The following is a 19,870-nucleotide window of genomic DNA, read 5'->3' on the forward strand; positions in this document are numbered from 1 at the left end:
CAGCTGAAACAATCTTACACTTCTACAAGGTGAGATGTTACTGCAGCTGGGGATGATTGACTCCCCTTTACGCTGTATTGTTTAGCAGGAACGAATACCTAACATGACTGAGTGCAAATATTGTAGAGTTTGAAACTACTGCACCGATCATTGTTTTTCGAGGGGAGTAGGCAATCAAACGATTATTTGCTGTGTGTTTTCATTGTGCATTTCAGGGGGTTGTCAATTACAGCTGTCACACAAGGGTTTCTTTTGAGTCTGTCCTTTATTTTTTAACCAGTCCTTTTCGCTCTTGTTGGCGCACGGCTGCAAGGTGTAAGCACATTGATTGTTGGTTGTTCACGCCTGACTTCACCCTAGGGACACACGTGCTCTTGGACGTTTTATAGAAAATCAAAAAAAAAAAAATCAGCCTAAAACATTTTCAAAAGGAAGGAAAAGGTCACGTCAAACTGGCGAGGAATTTCTCTAGGAGGAGGGTGGCTGAGGCTACCAGCAAAGAGGCCACCTGCACCCTGTGTTCCATTGGAACGGAGCCTGCAGAAAGCTGGTTTTGCTCCTCGGTGGGGACTATCCCATGATGATCCTGCAGGCGGCGCTTTTAGGTATTTACCGTGCCTCCCCACCAGACCAAAAGAAAAAAGTCCCTAGGAGAAGCGGCTCAGCCACACACCAGGGAGGGAAAGACAGACAGAACTGATCGTGCGGAGAAGCTGACAGAACAAACCAGCGCGCAAGACAATCCAAGGGGTGATCTTAGATGCGAGGTATCTCTTCTGTGCAAAGAGGTGCCTTAATACCGGAGAGCGGATCTCCTGGGCAGGAAAGCATCAACTTCAGCTTATTTGTGTTCTTTTCCCTCTGATGTTCATGCCTCGCAGTTTCTCTTCCAACAGGAAACATTTCATGGAGAGGGATTGTTACTTTTTGCAGTCGGCATGGGATACCCAGGAAGAGTAATGAGACGCCACAATAAACAGCCAGGGAGGAATTTGCCACTCATCTGTTGCACTAAAGCGAAGCTACAGGCGCTGTCTCCTTGGCTGGAAGTGTTGAAGACCACCTGAATTGGGGGAGAGTGTCTGAAAGATGAAGAGAATAACATAGACATGGGGAAAAGTGGATGAGGTGGGCGACTGAAAAAAAAAAATCCTAAACGGATTTAATTTATAAATGGAATTGAAATGTGCCCTGATAACAGTTGAAGTAAAAACGCTGGATAGCAACGCATGCATATAAACCAAGTAAGTTCTCACCCATTTTGGAATATTTTCTTCTTGACGCTTTGGTTTTATTGTTGTTCCTCTTAAGAGACGCCACCAATTACTGGAATTCACCAACTTTTGCCCACGGTGACTACAGGGGTTTTGTACCCTCTTGGACCTAGCATTAAGCAACATTTAGATTTTTCCCCTTTACATAATAAACGTGGAATTTTTTTTATCGCAATCAGTTTAATTGTTGACATTGTAGACAGTGCCATCGTTTGGGTTATTGCAAGCGAAGTCTGACACCTGCAGGACAACTGAGTATATGAAAAAAAAAAACTGAAGGGAAATAGTTTTGTGACGCCGACTAGATGGCTCAGAAGTAGCGAGTAGACAATAGAATTGGGTGGGTGTGTTTGCGATTCTTGTAATGTAAACCAAAGGATTTATGCAGAAGGCTAATTCTTTGAGACGGGGCTTTCAGGGAGGCGAGTGAAGCTGTTTAACTGGACAGAAGACTGGTTGTAGAGTTAGCGTGAGTTTGCCTTTAAAGTATAGCGGAGAGCAGCTAAGTGACCGTGACCCACAGCTGTTCAGGTGAGGGTTTAGACTGTATCAGGAATCACCTTTGTCTCATTTTAGATTTTGAATTTTACACCCATATATTATTATTTGGCTACAGAGGTACATAAAAGACAGCGCTTTCAGAAAAAAGAATTGGTCCTCCCCTCCCTCCAGGTATAGTGTTTGATTATGACAACTATCATGCTATAGCAAAATATTTTTTCATGGGTTACCAGCCTTGTAATTGCTAACACTCAACCGCTTGGAAGGCAGCTGTACAGCCATTGATAGGACATTTTTCTTTTGTTAGGAATACTGAACTTTCTGAAACTATGATGTAATAAAACTGCAGCACTTGAATAACAGTGTATTTTCATGTAGGAAAGGATAAGTGATAAGCGTTCTAATAATAATTTATCAGCTAAAAGCATGGGGATCTCACAATGGAGTTTTATTAGGATGTAATTTACCAGACAGTAGCAACTCTGCCAGCTGTTTCTTTATCCTGCTATCAACTTGCTATCAGGAAGAGTTACTTATTTAAAATAGTGTTTCTTTCCCCTGATCTGTCTCTGAAGCTTTGACATATCAGCTTTCCTATGTGTCCTGTCATTGTGAAGTTAAACATTGTTTCAATTCTGCAAATCAAAGTGGATGGGGAACAGCTACACACTGAGTGCAGCAAATTTCATGTACATCTTGTATTTTTTCAACCTTGAAGTATTGTTTTGTTTTTTTAATTTACAATTTCCCTACTAACCATTGCTACTACAAAATCCTGAAAAAAACATAAAGAGAATCTGGTGGAAGAAGTGTGAGGTTGATGGCAAATGAACATGATGAAAATGAGCCTGAGAATGACTTATATGGTAAACAAACTGACTGAAGGAATTCACCCGTGCATTGAATTTACATTTTCAAGCTCCTGAATATTTTGGCTATTTTACAGTAGTCATAATCCTGTTGAAAAGAAGCAGTTGATGTTCTGGAACCTTAAACAAACACTGACAGAAAATATATACTAAGTAAGGGTTGAATTGTAAAATCCACTGCGATTGGCAAGACCTGCAGCTTTGTTGTTGTATTATTATTATATTTTACAAGGCAGTGTCACTAAATTTTTTTTTGTTTTACTGGCATCAATTGAGTGAGCCCATGTTAGCATGGCAACTGAAATTTATATTTATCCAAAGTTGCCTCATAAAAGAAGTAATGCCAGTTCTTCCTGAACTAAAATACCTTCTAGCTAGAAGTAAATAGAAACGCTACTCCAAAATGCTTTCTGGTTAGTAGGCACTTCTAAAAAATTAAAAGAAAAGAGACCATAAAACAAAGTTCAGACAATATATTCAGAGAAGGATGAAATTAACATCTGGTTTAGTTATGATAAATGCATCCACATAAACTCTATATAATATAGCATGTACACAATTAAACAGTAATAAGTCACCAGGACCAGATGGTATTCACCCAAGAGTTCTGAAGGAACTCAAATGTGAAATTGCAGAACTACTAACTGTCATCTGTAACCTATAATTTAAATAAGCTTCTGTACCAGATGACTGGAGGATAGCTAATGTGATGCCAATTTTTTAAAAAGACTCCAGAGGAGATCATGGCAATTACAGGCCGGTACGCCTAAATTCAGTACTAGGCAATTTCTTGAAACTATAGTAAAGAACAGAATTATCAGATACATAGATGAACATGATTTGTTGGGGAAGAGTCAACATGATTTTTATAAAGGGAAATCATGCCTCACCAATCTACTAGAATTCTTTGAGGCGGTCAATAAGCATGTGGACAATTGGGATGCAGTGGATATAGTGTACTTAAATTTTCAGAAAGCCTTTGAAAAGGTCCCTTACTAAAGGCTCATAAGCAAAGTAAACTGTCATGGGATAAGAGGGAAAGTCCTCTCATGGATCAGTAACTGGTTGAAAGATAGGAAACAAAGGGTAGGAATAAACGGTCAGTTTTCAGAATGGAGAGAGCTAAATAGTGATGTCCCACAGGGGTTTGTATTGGGACCAGTCCTATTCAACATATTCATAAATGATCTGGAAAAAGGGGTAAAATTTGCAGATGATAAAACACTACTCAAGATGGTTAAGTCCAAAGCAGCCTGAAAAGAGTTACAAAGGGATCTCACGAAAATGGGTGACTGGGCAACAAAATGGCAGATGAAATTCAATGTTGATATATGCAAAGTAATGCACATTGGAAAACATAATCCCAACTATACATATAAAATGATGGGGTCTAAATTAGCTGTTATCACTCAAGAAATAGATCTTGGTGTCATTGTGGATAGTTCTTTGAAAACATCCACTCAATGTGCAGTGGCAGTCAAAAAAGCTAACAGAATGTGGGGAATCATTAGGGAAGGGATAGATAATAAGACAGAAAATATCATATTGCATCTATATAAATCCATGGTATGCCCACATCTTGAATACTGCGTGCAGATGTGGTCACCCCATCTCAGAAAATATATTGTAATTGGAAAAGGTACAAAAAAGGGCAACAAAAATGATGATGGGGTATGGAACAGCTTCCAAATGAGGAGAGATTAATAAGAATGGGACTTTTCAGCTTGGAAAAGAGATGACTAAGGTGGGATATAATAGAGGTCTATAAAATCATGATGGGTGTGGAGAAAGTAAATAAGGAAGTGTTATTTACTCCTTCTCATAACACAAGAACAAGGGGTCATTGAATGAAATTCAAAGGCAGCAGGTTAAAACAAACAAAAAGTATTTCTTCACACAACGCACAGTCAACCTGTGGAATTCTTTGCCATAGGATGTTGTGAAGGCCAAGAGTATAACTGGGTTCAAAAAAGAATTAGATAAGTTCATGGCGGATAGGTCCAGTGGTGAGCTGGTGCCGGTTCACACCGGTTCACGTGAACTGGTTATTAAATTTAGAAGCTGGTTTAGAACTGGTGGTTAAAGGGGTGGGCAAACTCCGGCCCGTGGGACCATCCTGTCCGGCCCGCCTGAGCTCCCGGCTGGGGAGGCTCCCCTGGCCCCTTCCCCCCCGCTTCTCCCCTCTCGCAGAGCCTCAGCATGCCACGCCGCCGGTGCCAGCACTCTGGACCACTCCTGGGCAGCTCTGCAGCTCCTGCCGCTTTGAGCGGCATGGTAAGGGGGTGGGGCTGCGAGCTCCAGTGGGCCACGTGGCACCCATACACGCTGCCCTGAGAAGCATGGTAAGGGGGCCAGGCCGGGGCTGGGAGGAGGGGTTGGATAAGGGACAGGGAGTGGTTGGAGGGGACGGAGATTCTGGGGGGGGGTGTCAGGGGATGGGGAATGCGGGGGCGTTGGGTAGGCATGGGAGCTCCAGGGGTCTGTCGGGGTGGTGGTGGATGGGGTCGGGGAGCAGGGCGAGTTGGGTAGGGGGTGGAGCCCTGGAGGGGCAGTTAGGATGGGGGGGTCTCAGGCTTGTACTCACCGAGCAGTGCTTAATAACTGGTTCCCTACCGGGTCATCGTTGGCACTTTGGTGGCGGGTCGTTCACTTGTTCCAGGTCTTCGGCGGCACTGAAGGACGTGCCGCCAAAAACCTGGAGTGAGTGAAGGACCTGCCGCTGAAGACCCAGTAGGGAACTGGTTATTAACATTCTGGCAGCTCATCACTGGATAGGTCCATGAATGGCTATTAGCCAGGATGGACAGGGGTGATGTCCCTAGCCTCTGTTTGCCAGAATCTAGGAATGGGCAACAGATGATGGATCACTTGATGATTACCTGTTCTGTTCATTCCCTCTGAAGTACCTGGCATTGGCCACTGTCAGAAGACAGGATACTGGGTTAAATGGACAATTAGTCTGACCCAGTATTGCTGTTCTTATTTAATGTAGGTCCTACATCCCAATACAAAAAAGGAAAATTATTAGAGGCGGCTTCATCAGGCACTTAAATACTCTAGTGGTAAGGGACATTTCACTTCCTAGATTGATTCCTTTATGGAAAGAATGGACCTGAATAGTTTGAACAAACTTGCCTACACAATATATCCAGATTTTGTATAATATAGCACTATCCACCACAGCAGCCAGTTTTTTCTGTGAAGAAAGATCAGCTGGATATCACAGTGATAGGTGCCTTGGAAATACTCAAGAAAGATGGATAACTCTTAAGATCTGATCCTGTAGACCTTACTGAGGCAAAAGGAAGGATTGGACCCTAGGTTTCATCACCAAAATAATTTAAGGGCTCTATTCCCCATCCATGGAAGACATTGGCAAAACTTCTTATGGTTGTAGGATGGGGCCCTAAGACAGAATTATTGCTCTCTTTTTCTCCATAGCTTTCCTTTCTGTTCAGACTGTCAAACAGAGAGATTACTTCAAAGACAATCAAAACATACGGATGGATGTCTCTTAAATTCAACCGTACTCTCCTTCTATTGATGCTGACACCATTTCTTCTAGTAGCTGGTCCTCCTTTTTAGAAGACAGTTCATGAAGAAAGCATTCAGACCCTCAGTACCTCTTCCTACGTAGGGCTCAACACTGCTAGGGCCACATTCCTCACTTGGCAGGATTGTGACCATCACTTTGAATATGCCAGGGCCAAAATACGTTGCCTGTTAATACACACATGATCAGTGAGCAATAGCACTCCCTTTTTAATAAAGGTTAGTTTGCGTTCGACCACTCAGGCCAACCCATCAAGTACTTGTTCAAGGTGACTTGTAGAAGAAGCTAGGTGGCCCAGAGAGCTAAAGTACTAACCTCTCTGTTCCAGAGAGATCTGTTTAAATCCTAATTTAGGTGACAAGTAAAAAGTGAGTTTGTCTCATCCAACACCTGTGGAGATTTGTCTCTATCCCCAAAACACTATGCAGTTTGGCAGCCTCTTCTAGGGAGATACACAGGAATGGTGAAGCTGAAGTGCTGCAGGTCAGGATTGGCGTGTACTGGCAAAACAATAGGGAAAGTCCTGCATAGCACCAGCCTCTGCCACGCCTGACCAGATAGGCTGTGCTATTATTCCCTCACTTCCTCAGGGCTACATTCCCTTTTCAAATGTTAATTTAAAAAAGAAACAGATTTGCACTGGATCTGAAAAGACAACATGGAAGCAGCTAGAAAAGGCTTATTTATAGCATATTTTGAGACAAAGTAAACAAGAATGGAGGGGGGAGGCATTCACAGCAGTTTTTCTACTCAGACTAGAGCACATAATGGCTTTATTTATTGTCAGGCATACTGTTATCTCTGGTCTTCTATGTGACTTCAAATCCAAGCTATGTTGGTTTACAATATAGCTGTTTCATCAGCCATAAGTTTTAAAATGACTAAAAGCAAGATGATTTAGAATTAAGATGAAAATTTGCTTTTAATTCACCCCTTTGTAGCCATATTTTGCATCAGTGTATGGTATTAAAAATCAATCTATTTTTTTAAAAAAGCCTTAGACTCATTGAGGCAGAGGAAAGACAGAATTCTGCCCTTAGTTCTGATCTGAGTGATTTAACATAGATTTTGATTATATTCAAAAGCTATATGCCAGTATCCAAGTGTTATTGAGATATGATATTGCTGAACAATTCCTTGTGGTTTAATACACTGTAAATAAAAAGGCTCTAAAAACTGACCACACACAAAGGGCTAATAAATTAAAGCTACTTTTTTGTAACAAAAAATAAATGGACATCCAGGGAGAAATCCTTTCTAGGTACATTAAATGTCTGCCTAATGCAATTTGAAACTGGTAAGGTAAGAAAGCATGAAAATAGGAGTTAAATGCTTTGCACAGCAAGGTTTACAAGGTAATGAAAGATTGTCAGTATGCTGCATAGAAAAAAAAGTAACTAATATACCTTCTGTAGATCATTTCACAGCTTAAAATTCCAGAAGTGCTGCGTCTATTTTTAAAAAATGTATTTCTTATTTAAATAGAACAAGAGGTGTGCTAAAAATGTCACAGAATAAGTACGTATAAAATTAGATTTGTCTTTATTTCTAAATTATTTTGAAAGTGAATTTTAGAAAAAGAGCTTCTGAAAATTTGCTGGTTTAATTTTTCTTATGTCAAATGTTCGAGAGCCTGAGCCAGGCAAAGCTAACCTCTATATCTGTGAGCCCAGAAGCTGTGGAAGATTCCTGGGTTCATAGATTTATAGATTTCCAAGCCCAGAAGGGACAATTGTGATAATCTAGTCTGACCTCCTGTATAACACCGGCCAGAGAACTTCCCCAAAATAATTCCTAGAGCCCGGCAGGCTATACTTGTCTGAAAATATCTCCCTGTGTCTATGGTATACAGAATTAGGTGCTCAAATACTATGGTAATGAATGGGAAACTTATAAATATGATTTTTTTTAATTAGCCTTTTCTGTGGTAGAGTCTATGAGGCCACAGCACTCCATTCTCTGGACTGGCTCCATCCTTGTGGTGATCTTCCCTGTGATCTAACTGTTCTTTTAATGTCTAATGGTGACTTCTCCATCCCAAGATATCACCTCTATGGTTTCCCAGAAGGTTCAATTTCTTTGGCCTCTGCTCTTTCATCTTCACCCTTTCCATCATTTTCTCCCTATTTGCCTTTACTCTCGTGTTTACATGAATGATAGCTGGAGATATCCCTGGATACTTAAGTGATTCCTCCTTCTCAACCCTAACTTTGATCAAGTAAACTTGTTGCTTTTATTTCAACGGTCAGCCAAATATCTTACATGCAAAAGTGGATCTGCTGAGTGAGCAGGAGGAGCACTGCCAAAAACAACCCTAGATCCAGATCTCCTGTTTACATCCACTAAACAAAACTGATTCCACTTGCATAAAACCAGAGTATCCAGGCTGTATGTGCGTGGGTGCAGAGCAGCTGGGGAGATAGAATCTACCACTACTGCAGCCTAGAGCCAGGGTTCAGACCTGCAGTTCATCCCTTCCCTTCCCAACCTTTGAGAGCTGCAGTTCCAGTGAAAGGGAATTTCACCCATTGTTTGTAACTGTGGGGTCACACTTAAAACTCAACTCTCTCTTTCCTCCCCACATTCTCTAAGGTCCAAATCTCAGACAAAGTTATTCAGGGGACACATTATGTACATCTCAAGAAGCAGACCATTGGCTTACCAAGTCTAGTGAACAAATAGTTGTGCCCCACGGAGCAAAGTCACAAGGATATTCTGTGCTTAAGTAGCCCTGATTGGCCAACTTTTATGGTTATGCACCGTCTGCATGCTCTCAAACCTGCTGCAGGCCATATAGTGGGTCTAAACCAAAAAGTGGGCATGAGTTTTCTTGGTTTTCAGTTTCTGAAAATTTGCCTGTGATGGGGTGTTCACCCTCACACTAGCCTAGAAGGGGTTGATGAGGCTGAGAAGCGGACAATTGCTCAGATAAGCCACAGATGAGGTGGCCTATGTAATGATGATGGAACCCAGCTGAGAAGAAACAGAAGTGGCTAGTATAAAGCCAGGAAGCTGGCAGCAGAAGGAGGCCACAGTGAGGGTTCTGGACAGTAGAGAGGAAAGGAAGGAAATCTAGGGGCAGGGCTTAGGGAAATGGCAGCAAGGTTTAGATGGTACAGACATTGGTTCCTGGTTAGAGGGTCCCAGAGGTGGAACCTGGAGTAGAGAGTGGGCCCAGGTTACCCTACCAGCCACTGGGGAAGTGGCACAGTGCTGGCAGTGAGGGAGAAAACTACCATTTTTGGATGGACAGACTTTGATAACCCCCAGAAGGGATTAACACACAGGTGACCTGGATGAGGGGCCAATCCAATGAAGAGAGAGGACCCTGAGTCACAGAGAGAGAGAGAGGGAGAGAGAGAGGCAGGGGGATGCACGAATGAGTGACAGACTGGGGTGCTGGACCTGGATGGAACTCCTCCCCAGAACAGCGAGAAGGAGGCACCCCATTGGTGACAGTGCCCATCACCCATGTACAACTTTTAAAAACCAGGAAGTTCCAAGTATCAATTTGAAGAACCAACAAAAATAAAATCTCCACCCTTGAATCCAAATAAACATGATACTCATTTCATCTGCTCCCACTCCTAGTGAATGGCTCAGGAAAACAGATGGCTGTGCTACTTAGTATGATGCCCAGCATACTTGGGTTCTGTCAGACCAAGGAATTGGTAGTGAATTCCACAATCAAAGGCCCTACACTGAAAACCACCTCAACCAGCTGTCAAATATTAAAATCTGGAGGCTGTGAACTCAAGCGCATTGGATATCTCTATCTTCATGGCAGTACATTTGGACAGAGAGAGAGGGGAGGTCTTTTAGGTAGCCATGTAGGGTTTTAAAGAATGAGCCCAACAGTTTGAATTGCAACCAGAAGTGAAGAAGAAACCAATGTAGTGTCTGGAGAAGTGATATAATGTTTTTATTATATGGTCAATATGTTTAGGCAGATAAATTCCCACATTCTGCATCTGCTGTAGATTCCAAGTGATCTTCAACTCTAACCATGTGTAGAGCAGACTGTAGTTATCCAATATGAAAATGAAAAAGGCATGGATGGCAATAGCAAGAGCTACATTGAAGAGAAATAGTCACTATTATCTGACCAAATGCAGATTTAAAAAAAAAAAAAAGAAGACATCCCTGTCGACTTTGTCAACTGGGAAGGAATCCATGAATTGCATAAACTTCCAGTTGCCTGTTTGAGATCCACTGTTGGCAAGTTGTTAGCCATCATCTGTGCAATCCATTTACCCTAGCATCAGGTCTTTGAAGCAAATGGCTTTATGCAGAGCAGCACTGAACAGCTCACAATAGCAGCTGTGTGAAATGTGGGTGACTTTAAAGGCTTATTTGTCCAATTTGTTGTCCATCTTATTAAAACAGGTAGAAACTCCAGCCAATGGATCTACAAAGTCTATCACCTGCCTGGCATAGAGCCAGCTGGTATGTTGACCAATCTTGTTCATGCTGCATGACAGTGGCATCAGTAGGGTGATGCCTCTATCTGCAGTGTATTATAGGAAGTTGGCCAGGACACCTGGGGACCACTTTACCATTCCACTACATTTCTACTGGTAAAGGATATAGGACATTGCTGAGAGTGGAATATGCACACGATGGGCTGGTAACTCTGTCTCCACTTAGTCAAGCTATACATACCATAGGAAGTCAGTAATCATTGGATGATATGTGGATAATATACACAACCATCTGTTTTTTGTGGGGAGATTAGGGGCTTTTGCCTTATCTCCCTACTACGTTGCACCCATTTCTCTAGGTCAGGACAAGAACTAGAATGTTAATTGTCCTCATCTGGGAGAAAAATGTAAAGGCATTCCTACTTAGCATGTATTTTATCTTTAGTAGACTAGAAAACTGGTGTCATATCTAAGAAGTGTACTGGACCACACAGAGAGCACAAGCTTAGTCCTAGGACAATTTCATCTTCTTCTATATTGCTGTAGACTTCTGGTAACTTACTATGAAAACAGAAATGCTGTAAATATAAGTGCTGTTTGTTAGTAAATATTTTCTTATTAAAACATTTCCTTTTTAAAAAGTGGGACAGTCCCACTTACATTTTCCATAGGGGATTTAAATTAATAGCAATGGTCTTGTGTGCATTTTGGGGCATATTGTGTCTGATTCAAAACTTACGTACAGTAAATATGTATACAGAGACTTTCAGCAAGAATGTTGGTGCTGACAAATCCACAAGCTGTGGAAAGGGATTTCCAGGCCAACTGTTTCCTAGGCAAACTAAATCAGTGACTGAGTCCTGTCCCCTTCTGCAGGATGCGCTGAATCCTCACCCACTGGCGTCGTAACTTCCATTGGATTTCAAATGTGCAGGGTCTGGCCTTCCAATCACAGCATTGGGAATACAACATACCAAACCAGTGCAAGCGTCCTGTCATCTGTTCTCAGAGTGAGTTAAAATTCGTGTGCGGACAGATTAGCTAGACTAAAATGTGGTGTTCTGTGTGTTTGTGTGAAATTCACCTCTCTGCAAAGTGCCAACACAAAGACTATGCACTATCTAAGAAAACTTCAGATTTTTTTCATCAAAAACCCCAATATCCCAAACTGGAAAGTTTTCAGCTGCACTCAGACTCACTGAAGAATCTAAATTTTCCATGGGACTGCCCCCTCCACCATTATCCAGTCAGATCTAGGGTGGACCCTGCACTGGCTGCTCAAATCCCGCCTCTTGGGAAGAAGAGTTGCACCACCTACACTGCATTCAGTCTGCTTCTGTGGAGGGGGGAGGGCAGCATCTAGCCTTTGCAGATAGTCTCAAGAGTGGTTTTTTCCCCCTTACAACCTACCTTAGTCCACTGAATACTTGGTTATAGCTAAAAGTATTATCTTTGGGTTCTCAGGTGGTAATATCCTAGCTTTAATCTCTAGCTATGTGGAGTTGCTTGTTCTTAATAGATCATTTCCAGGTAAATCCTCTTGTTAAGCTTGAATGCTAACTACTGCGGCATCCTCTGTTGGAGAGGAATTAAAATATCTCATTTGCATTTTGTTTAGACACAATTTTATTTAAACTAGGAGAGAGAATGTTAGCCTTTCATTTTGGATAATAATCCTTTAAGATAAGCAGTGCTGCAGTCAGCCAACAATATCAGATTTTAAATGTTGTTTATGCTGATCTAATCAGCTTGGTTTTTACATTTAACTTATTTGTATAGAGTGCTTGAACCTGCAAAGTACTCACAGCTGTAAAATTTATGCTAAAAAATTCTGCGTGGAGGCTTCAAATACGGGCTAGGTGCCATAGAGAGGGATAGTCTGACCTTGTGTAAAATCAGGGACTACCTATAGAAAAGTGTTGCTAACTTTCCCACCCTTCTAGCAAAAGAGATGCCCATCAGAAAGGCCAATCCAGTGTCCGAACTCTTATACTTTTGAATTTTAAAGGAATTTTTTTAGTAAGTGGACCCTACAGTGCTATAAAATAATTAAGGTTTATGACACTGATGTAAAGCATATGTTATATCCATTTTTAACTGATGGCATCTTGTCAAGCCTCAGTTTCCCTAAAGTCTCTCAATGCATATCAGTGGGAGAAGAAGGAATAGAATCCATATTCTAATTTATGTGCTCTAACTACTAGTCACATTTTCTTTTATAGTGAAAATGAAGTCTAGTATAGCACAATTGTGATGCCATATTTTGGTCTCTCCACTTAAATAGAAATATTTTCATTCATGGTTGTTTAACTTAATGGTCTTAAGTTGGAACATATTTGTTTATGTATTGAAGCCAGTTATACCAAATACTTAGAGCTTGGATATTGTACAGTATGTTTATTGCTGCAATATCTTCATGTGTAACTAAACTTCTAATGTGTAACTCTTCTCTAAATTCTCCTGAAGGTCTATTTTTTCCCCACGGTGCTTACAATATGCTTGCTAAGTAAGGACTCAAATCTCTCCTGTATCTGAGTTCCATTCGGTACAGAAGAGAGGTGGGGGAGCTATCAGAAGCTGGTTGTCTCTTTGATTCTGTGCCCATCAGACCCCAGTGTGAGTAAGAATAACCAAGGGATTGCTATAACTTAGGCTCCTGACAGATGGTCTGAAGGGCCAGCATAGGGCGTGGAGTGCTACCACAGCCCTGACATGCTCCCTGTCCTCCCTGGACATAGCTGCTACAACTGGGTGGGGGGCTGGCTGGCTGAGGCAGGAACTGGTTCTGCTGTCTTTATGCCAGTGAGGAGTTCTTTTCTACCAGGGGAATTCTCCATGGGCTAATTACATATCCAGAATCCAGCCCCTTTACTGTTAGTGGTGGAAACAGGCCAGATCATAAGACAGAATCTGGACTGAAGTCTACCCATTCACTCTATCCATTTATCTAAAAAACCCAAGCCAAAACACATGATTTTATTATAAACAGACACTTCTTTCCTCCATCATACTATGCATTCATTACATTGAATAAGCATGTATTCTTATTGATATTATAGAGTCATAGGACTGGAAGGGACCTCGAGAGGTCTCTAGTTCAGTTCCCTGCACTCATGGCAGGACTAAATATTATCTAAACCATCCCTGACAGGTGTTTGTCTAACCTGCTCTTAAAAATCTCCAATGATGGAGATTCCACAACCTCCCTAGGCAATTTATTCCAGTGCTTAACTACCCTGACAGTTAGGAAGTTTTTCCTAATGTCCAACCTAAACCTCCCTTGCTGCAATTTAAGACCATTGCTGCTTGTCCTATCCTCAAAGGTTAAGAACAATTTTTCTCCCTCCTCCTTATAACAACCTTTCATGTGATTGAAAACTGTTATCATGTTCCCTGTCAGTCATCTCTTCTCCAGACATCTCTTCTTCCCTCACAGATATTTTCTAGACCTTTAATAATTTATGTTGCCCTTGACCTTCCTCGCTTGCCCTTCATTACTCTTGTCACCCGCCACCTCATCATTCTGTCAACTCCAAAAATAGTGCATAAGCTCCTTGAAGCAGTGATATTGCCATCTATTTGTTTTGCAATGCGATAAAACTCAGAAAGGAACCAACCCATTTCACCTTCAAGAATATGGCTGGTCCAAGTTATCCTGTGTGTGGGTAATACATACTCCTTAATGCACAGATAAGGAAGATGTGTCCAAGGAACCCATTAGATGGTGTATCTGCAAAGCAGCTGTCTATTCTGGAGTATTACCAAACGGATTATTAGTTTGTCACAGCTTTCAACTGAACCTATCAGAAAATCTTAATTATCCAGAAGCATTGCTGTGGAGCACTGCTTTCCCCTGGTGTTTATCACCCTGTTTCCATACTATTCCTACTAGGCAATACTGACTAAAGGCAAGGTGGATTGGAGTTGAATGAGAAATCCGGACTAAAAATCAAAATACGATTTCCAACATGGCAAAAAAATGGATGGTATTTCAAAAAAACAACAAACAAAGAACCCCAAACAAGTCAAAATAGCAGGGCCCTTCATTTCAAAACAGCCACATAAATGATTTGTGGGAAAAGCTTAAGACAGCTGTGAGTAATATCACCAAATTAGAATAGGGCTGCTTGTGTATTTATCACAGAGAATTCTTACTGACAGCTCCAAAATAGACATACTTGTATGGCTTGTTTTGCTTTTATTAACATAGCAGTTTGGTACACATTGTACAAGGAGAGCTAAACATGTTCAAGTCTCTAGTTATCTTATTTCATTAGTGTTCCCTTGTTCTGTTTCTTATTTACTCAGAGCAAATGTAATATTCTTGCCTTAAACAAACCCTTTGCACCTACGGAAGGGGTATAATTAAAGGCTATGTTAATCAATAAACACTTCATTGTAAGGAACCTTTATGAGCAACAAGGAATACACTACATTTTGCAGTATTGGGTAACAGAGGCTCCGATTTTAGGAAAATATTTGAATTATATTCTTAACTTTAAGCATGTGTTGAAGCCAATAGGATTTCAGCACATGGTTAAAGTTAAGAACATGCTTAAGTGCTTTCCTGAATAGGGATGCTTTCCTGAATCAGGGCCTAAGGATTGTAATTTGAAGTATGAGGTGAAATATTACTTATGGTAACAGAGAAAAACAACAGCATGTTCATATATGGTGTTGATGAACCTCAGTTCATGGGTTTTATACATATAAGATAGTCAGTCCATTAGTGCATGTTCCTTTTTTAGTCTAAATCCTTTTTTGCATTCTTCCCAGGTATCAGCATATCTGTTCATACACATACAGTTGAGTGTTTCTTCTTTTTTTCCCCTTTAGTGTCCATGAGTACCCCCTCTTTTACAATCTCTCAATGGTGTTTGCTACTGTCTAAGAATACAGTATTTCACTGTTGAGGATGCTATAGTCAAAATTCATTCCATTGCTCTTGCATATCAAAGCTCTTCTCAAAGTCCCAAAAGAGCTAGATATTTATTTATTTTCCATTTGCACCTATCATTATTCTCTAACCACCCTACAAAAGATAAAATCACAATGTTGATCAAAATGCATGTACTAACAATAAAATTACTTGGAATTCTGGTGCCCTGATATGAAATCACACAAAACGTTTCCTTGTTCTAGATCTGTCAGATTCAAATTTTCTCAAATGGGGGCTACTCCTTCGAAAACTTGTCCCATTAGATATGAGAGAAGAATAATGTTCTACCCATTTTCTGTTTTATTCAAAAATTCATTAGTTTATTACAAATATATATGCTTTTATTCTCCACTCCAGTAAGCCAAGATACCTTTATAGTGGCGTAGTTCTAGTGTAATGGCATGAAGAATCAAGCCCAAAGTCTTGTTATTAATCATTTAGAAATGTATTTAGTTTAAAACAAGATTCTATTTTCCATAATTGTTACTTTTCATTATGATCTGTTCATTAAGAAAAATTCCACCCAGTCCTGCACTGCAAAACCTTTGGCAGGTCTCCATAAATCAGTTTTTTGTGGCAATGCATGAATGTCTATTTTTAAAAATTGAATATACCTCCATTTATAGACCATCAAAGTATTTTTTCATTGAATTTTACCTTAGCATTTGCACACACACTTTTCTTCAAGAGCAGCACTCACTTGATTGCCTTTACAGCCTGACAACATAGCCCTGAAATCATGTAGCAATTTGGGTGCCCAGTGATCTTTTACATTGGTTATCTTAAAAGTATTGGCTAATTTGCATGGTCCTTAATCTTCATAGGACTGATCTTCCAAGACCAATGTACACTTAGTGCTTGATCCTGCCAGGTGCTAAGCTCTCTGACCTCAGTCCCACAAAGCACATATGTATATACTTGACTCTCAGCACAGGAACAGTCCAAATGAAGTCACAGGACATAAACTTGTGCACGTGCGTTCCTGTATTGGAGACTAATCTACTCACAGTTTTTGTAACTAATTCAGTTAGGGGTGTGATTTTTTTTTTTTTAATCCAAAATTGTTATGCCAGTACGAGTGCTTATGCCAGGATACTTTATACTCTCATATTGGCTACATCTGCACTACAGGGGGGAGTCGATTTAAGATACGCAAATTCAGCTACGTGAATAGCGTAGCTGAATTCGACGTATCACAGCCGACTTACCCCGCGGTGAGGACGGCGGCAAAATCGACCTCTGCGGCTTCCCGTCGACGGCGCTTACTCCCACCTCCGCTGGTGGAGTAAGAGCGTCGATTCGGGGATCGATTGTTGCGTCCCGATGGGACGCGATAAATCGATCCCAGAGAGGTCGATTTCTACCCGCTGATTCAGGCAGGTAGTGTAGACCCAGCCTCAAGGGAATAAGTTATACCAGTATAAGGCACCTTTACACTGGTATAACTGTGTCCACACTAGAGGGCTGTATCACTTTAATTATACAAATATTTCAATATACTGGCATAGTTAAAGTGGTATTATTTGTCAAGGCCTATGTACTTGATTGCACTGGAAAATCGGATTCTTAAGTGTCTGAGGGCATCAACTAAGTCCACAAATCACAAGAAGATTTTTTACAAATGTGTCCATGAGAATTAACATACATTTTTCTTGCTGTGAACTGAAAAGGCAGAGCTGATATAAGGCTGATTAAAATACCCTCATTGTTATACCAAATCTTTGGTTACCTCTTCTGGTTTACCGTGTTTTAAAGACATTCAGGAATCAGTCTGAAGAATTTTTGATAGTATTGCCAACGGAGAGTAGATCTAGGCTGGTGGTCACAACAAAATAATTTAATTCAGTCCCAAAAGCTCTAATCCAACAGCAAGCACTGGAAAAGTCCAGTGTTAAACATGTATGTGTTCTTATACTGATTTTCATGGAAATTTGGTTAATTATTCTGACTCAAGGCTGCTAACTGCTTCTGTTTTTATCTATTTATCTTAAACATTGAGCTAAAAATCATACGTTATTAAGGAGTATCAAGTCCTTTTTTTTTTTTAAATCCTTTGAATTTGTGTATTTCCTTATGAAAATGCCACAGAGCTATGGTAAGAGCTCTGAACACTATAACACATTAATGGAAGCTGTGGCTTTCTAGGCCATAGACTTTTTGGCATTTTCAATTATTTGAAAGATATAGAGTTAAGGATTCCCAGCTGTGGTATATATACACAGAATAAACATTCTAATGGTTTTCTTAGACTCCGTTTTTGACCCCAGTTTGGCCCATTTTCACCACTCAAGCACATAGAGGCCATAAAGTTATCTTTTATGGCTACCTGTCAGTATAGGGGAAATCCTAAGGGGAAGAGAGACAGTTCTACTCCCCATTAAATCTCCAGTGAGCTCCAGTTTGTGGAATGAACCTGTGGGGGGGTCAAAGACATCTTGAGGTTTAGATTACAGCAGTCCTAAGGCTGCTGTAATTTATACCTGGCTGGCCCCAAAATCTGAGATCCAATAAAGGTGGTATAAAACTACTTTTGTCCTCCCCCATCCCCAGATCCTGTGGCAAGAGCTGTTTGGCCTGACCCGAGAATTAAGCCAATATCTTTGATTCCATTCTTTATTATCCACAAAGTGCCCCCATTCCCCCCAAGGTTTTATGTACAACAGTTCTTCAATCAATTAATCAAATTCATGTAAGTAAGCCTAACAACAACATCTTAAAATGTTTGATTTTTAGATGAACTGCACATGGCCTCCATCATATAAAACAGCTGGAGGAAGCAGGACACCATACTCTAATTGGGCTTGGGAGTTTTCATGAGAAATCTGCTTCTGGTTTTTGATTAGTGATTGGTTAGAGTTTTTGATGTGCCTGATAGACAAAGAAAAGGTGCTGAGGATGAATGTGATGAGGATGAAGAGGTGACCAGTAAGCTATAAAGGTTTAACTTGGGATGCAGATTGAAAACAAGGATCATATACACAGTATACACAGAACATAGAATTGTTAGTTCAAGTAAAGCCAACTGCAATTTTTTCCAATAACATAAAAACATATTTTTAACAAGGTCCTGTAACAGTAAATTATTTTCTTCAATGATCATTCTCTGGATAGGGAGAATTCACAGACATTCACTCAGTGTGTTGTCTCCTTTATTGTTTGACAGCTAATCTTTTTACTATTTATAAACTTCTTATTTTTATTGCTTTTCAGTATAATAATATTTTTTTTACTGATTAAAAAATTATATGATCCATGCTCCAAAGAGCTTGCAAACTGATTACATTTTCTCATTACGGCCTGTCAAAATTAGACAAAAGGTTGGATCTGAAGAAAGAATGACAGGAGCAACTCCCATTTCTCCCATTAGTCTTCTTAGACTTTTTTAGTTTCAATTTTTGTCAGAAACAGCCTTTGATTCAAAGGCAAAAAGACCCTTCCTGTGGTAAGTTAGTTTGCTCTAAACCCAGGGAGCAGGAGGAGCATAATTTGAGTTAACATTAATATTTTACCTTGTGCAGATTGTTTCCCAAAACTTTTCATAAAATTAAAATATTTTTTAAAAAAATAAACAAGTTAATCAGTTCATAAATCAAATTGCATTTGAGGTATAAAAGTTGATTAGAAAAGAAAGCTAAAAGCAATAGTAATTAAGCATGATTTAAAAGGAGGATTAACAGCTGTAGAATTGAGAAAGATTAGGAAGGTATTTAAATAAAACACATCACATAGAAGGAAGCACAACAGGGAATAGACAATGCCCATGAGATTTCAGAGAGGCATTGCGAATACAGGCAGTGTGCTGTTTAAAAGTGAAGAGCATGGTTTGAAGTATATCAGATAAAAAGATGAACTAGGACAGTGTAGATAGATCACGGGGAGCTTAAATGTTAAGAGAATCTTGAACTCAATCTTGCATTTGTCTAGAAGGCTGTGGAGTGAATAGCACATATGAGGAACATTTGGTTTTTAAGGCAAACATGAACTTGAGCTGCTGAACTATTTTTCAATTAAACTGATATTTTTAATTAATTTACCTATTTTCATAGTGTTCTGCTCTATGCCAATCAAATGGTGATTCTAGATGCATGAACTAGTATATATCCTTTTGCAATCCAATGCTGCAAAGATTTATGCATATACTTATAACTTCATTCACTGTGTTTGATATCTTAGCCAATATCCTGCAGTCAATGGGAATCTTGCCATTTGGGGGATATCAGTATGTTAATGATACTTTGTCTATATTGCACAAACTATCCTTTGGAAGGAGAAGACAAAAGCAAAGCAGAATGATCTGCTATGAGTCTTGGAAG

The 19,870-nt window shown here is 40.2% G+C and overlaps 1 protein-coding gene across 1 annotated transcript in view; it reads left to right on the forward strand.

Annotated features, from left to right (window-relative positions):
• Window positions 1-577: 577 nt before the first annotated feature.
• Window positions 578-19,870, forward strand: part of TRPC4 (transient receptor potential cation channel subfamily C member 4) — a 191,924-nt gene continuing 172,631 nt past the window's right edge. Inside the window, exon 1 of the mRNA XM_034758576.1 lies at window positions 578-1,244. The gene's annotated coding sequence lies outside the window, so the exon portion shown is untranslated. The remainder of the gene's footprint in view (window positions 1,245-19,870) is intronic.

The sequence above is a fragment of the Trachemys scripta genome, chromosome 1 (assembly GCF_013100865.1).
Source record: "Trachemys scripta elegans isolate TJP31775 chromosome 1, CAS_Tse_1.0, whole genome shotgun sequence".
In the NCBI taxonomy this organism is placed as follows: Eukaryota; Metazoa; Chordata; order Testudines; family Emydidae; genus Trachemys; species Trachemys scripta.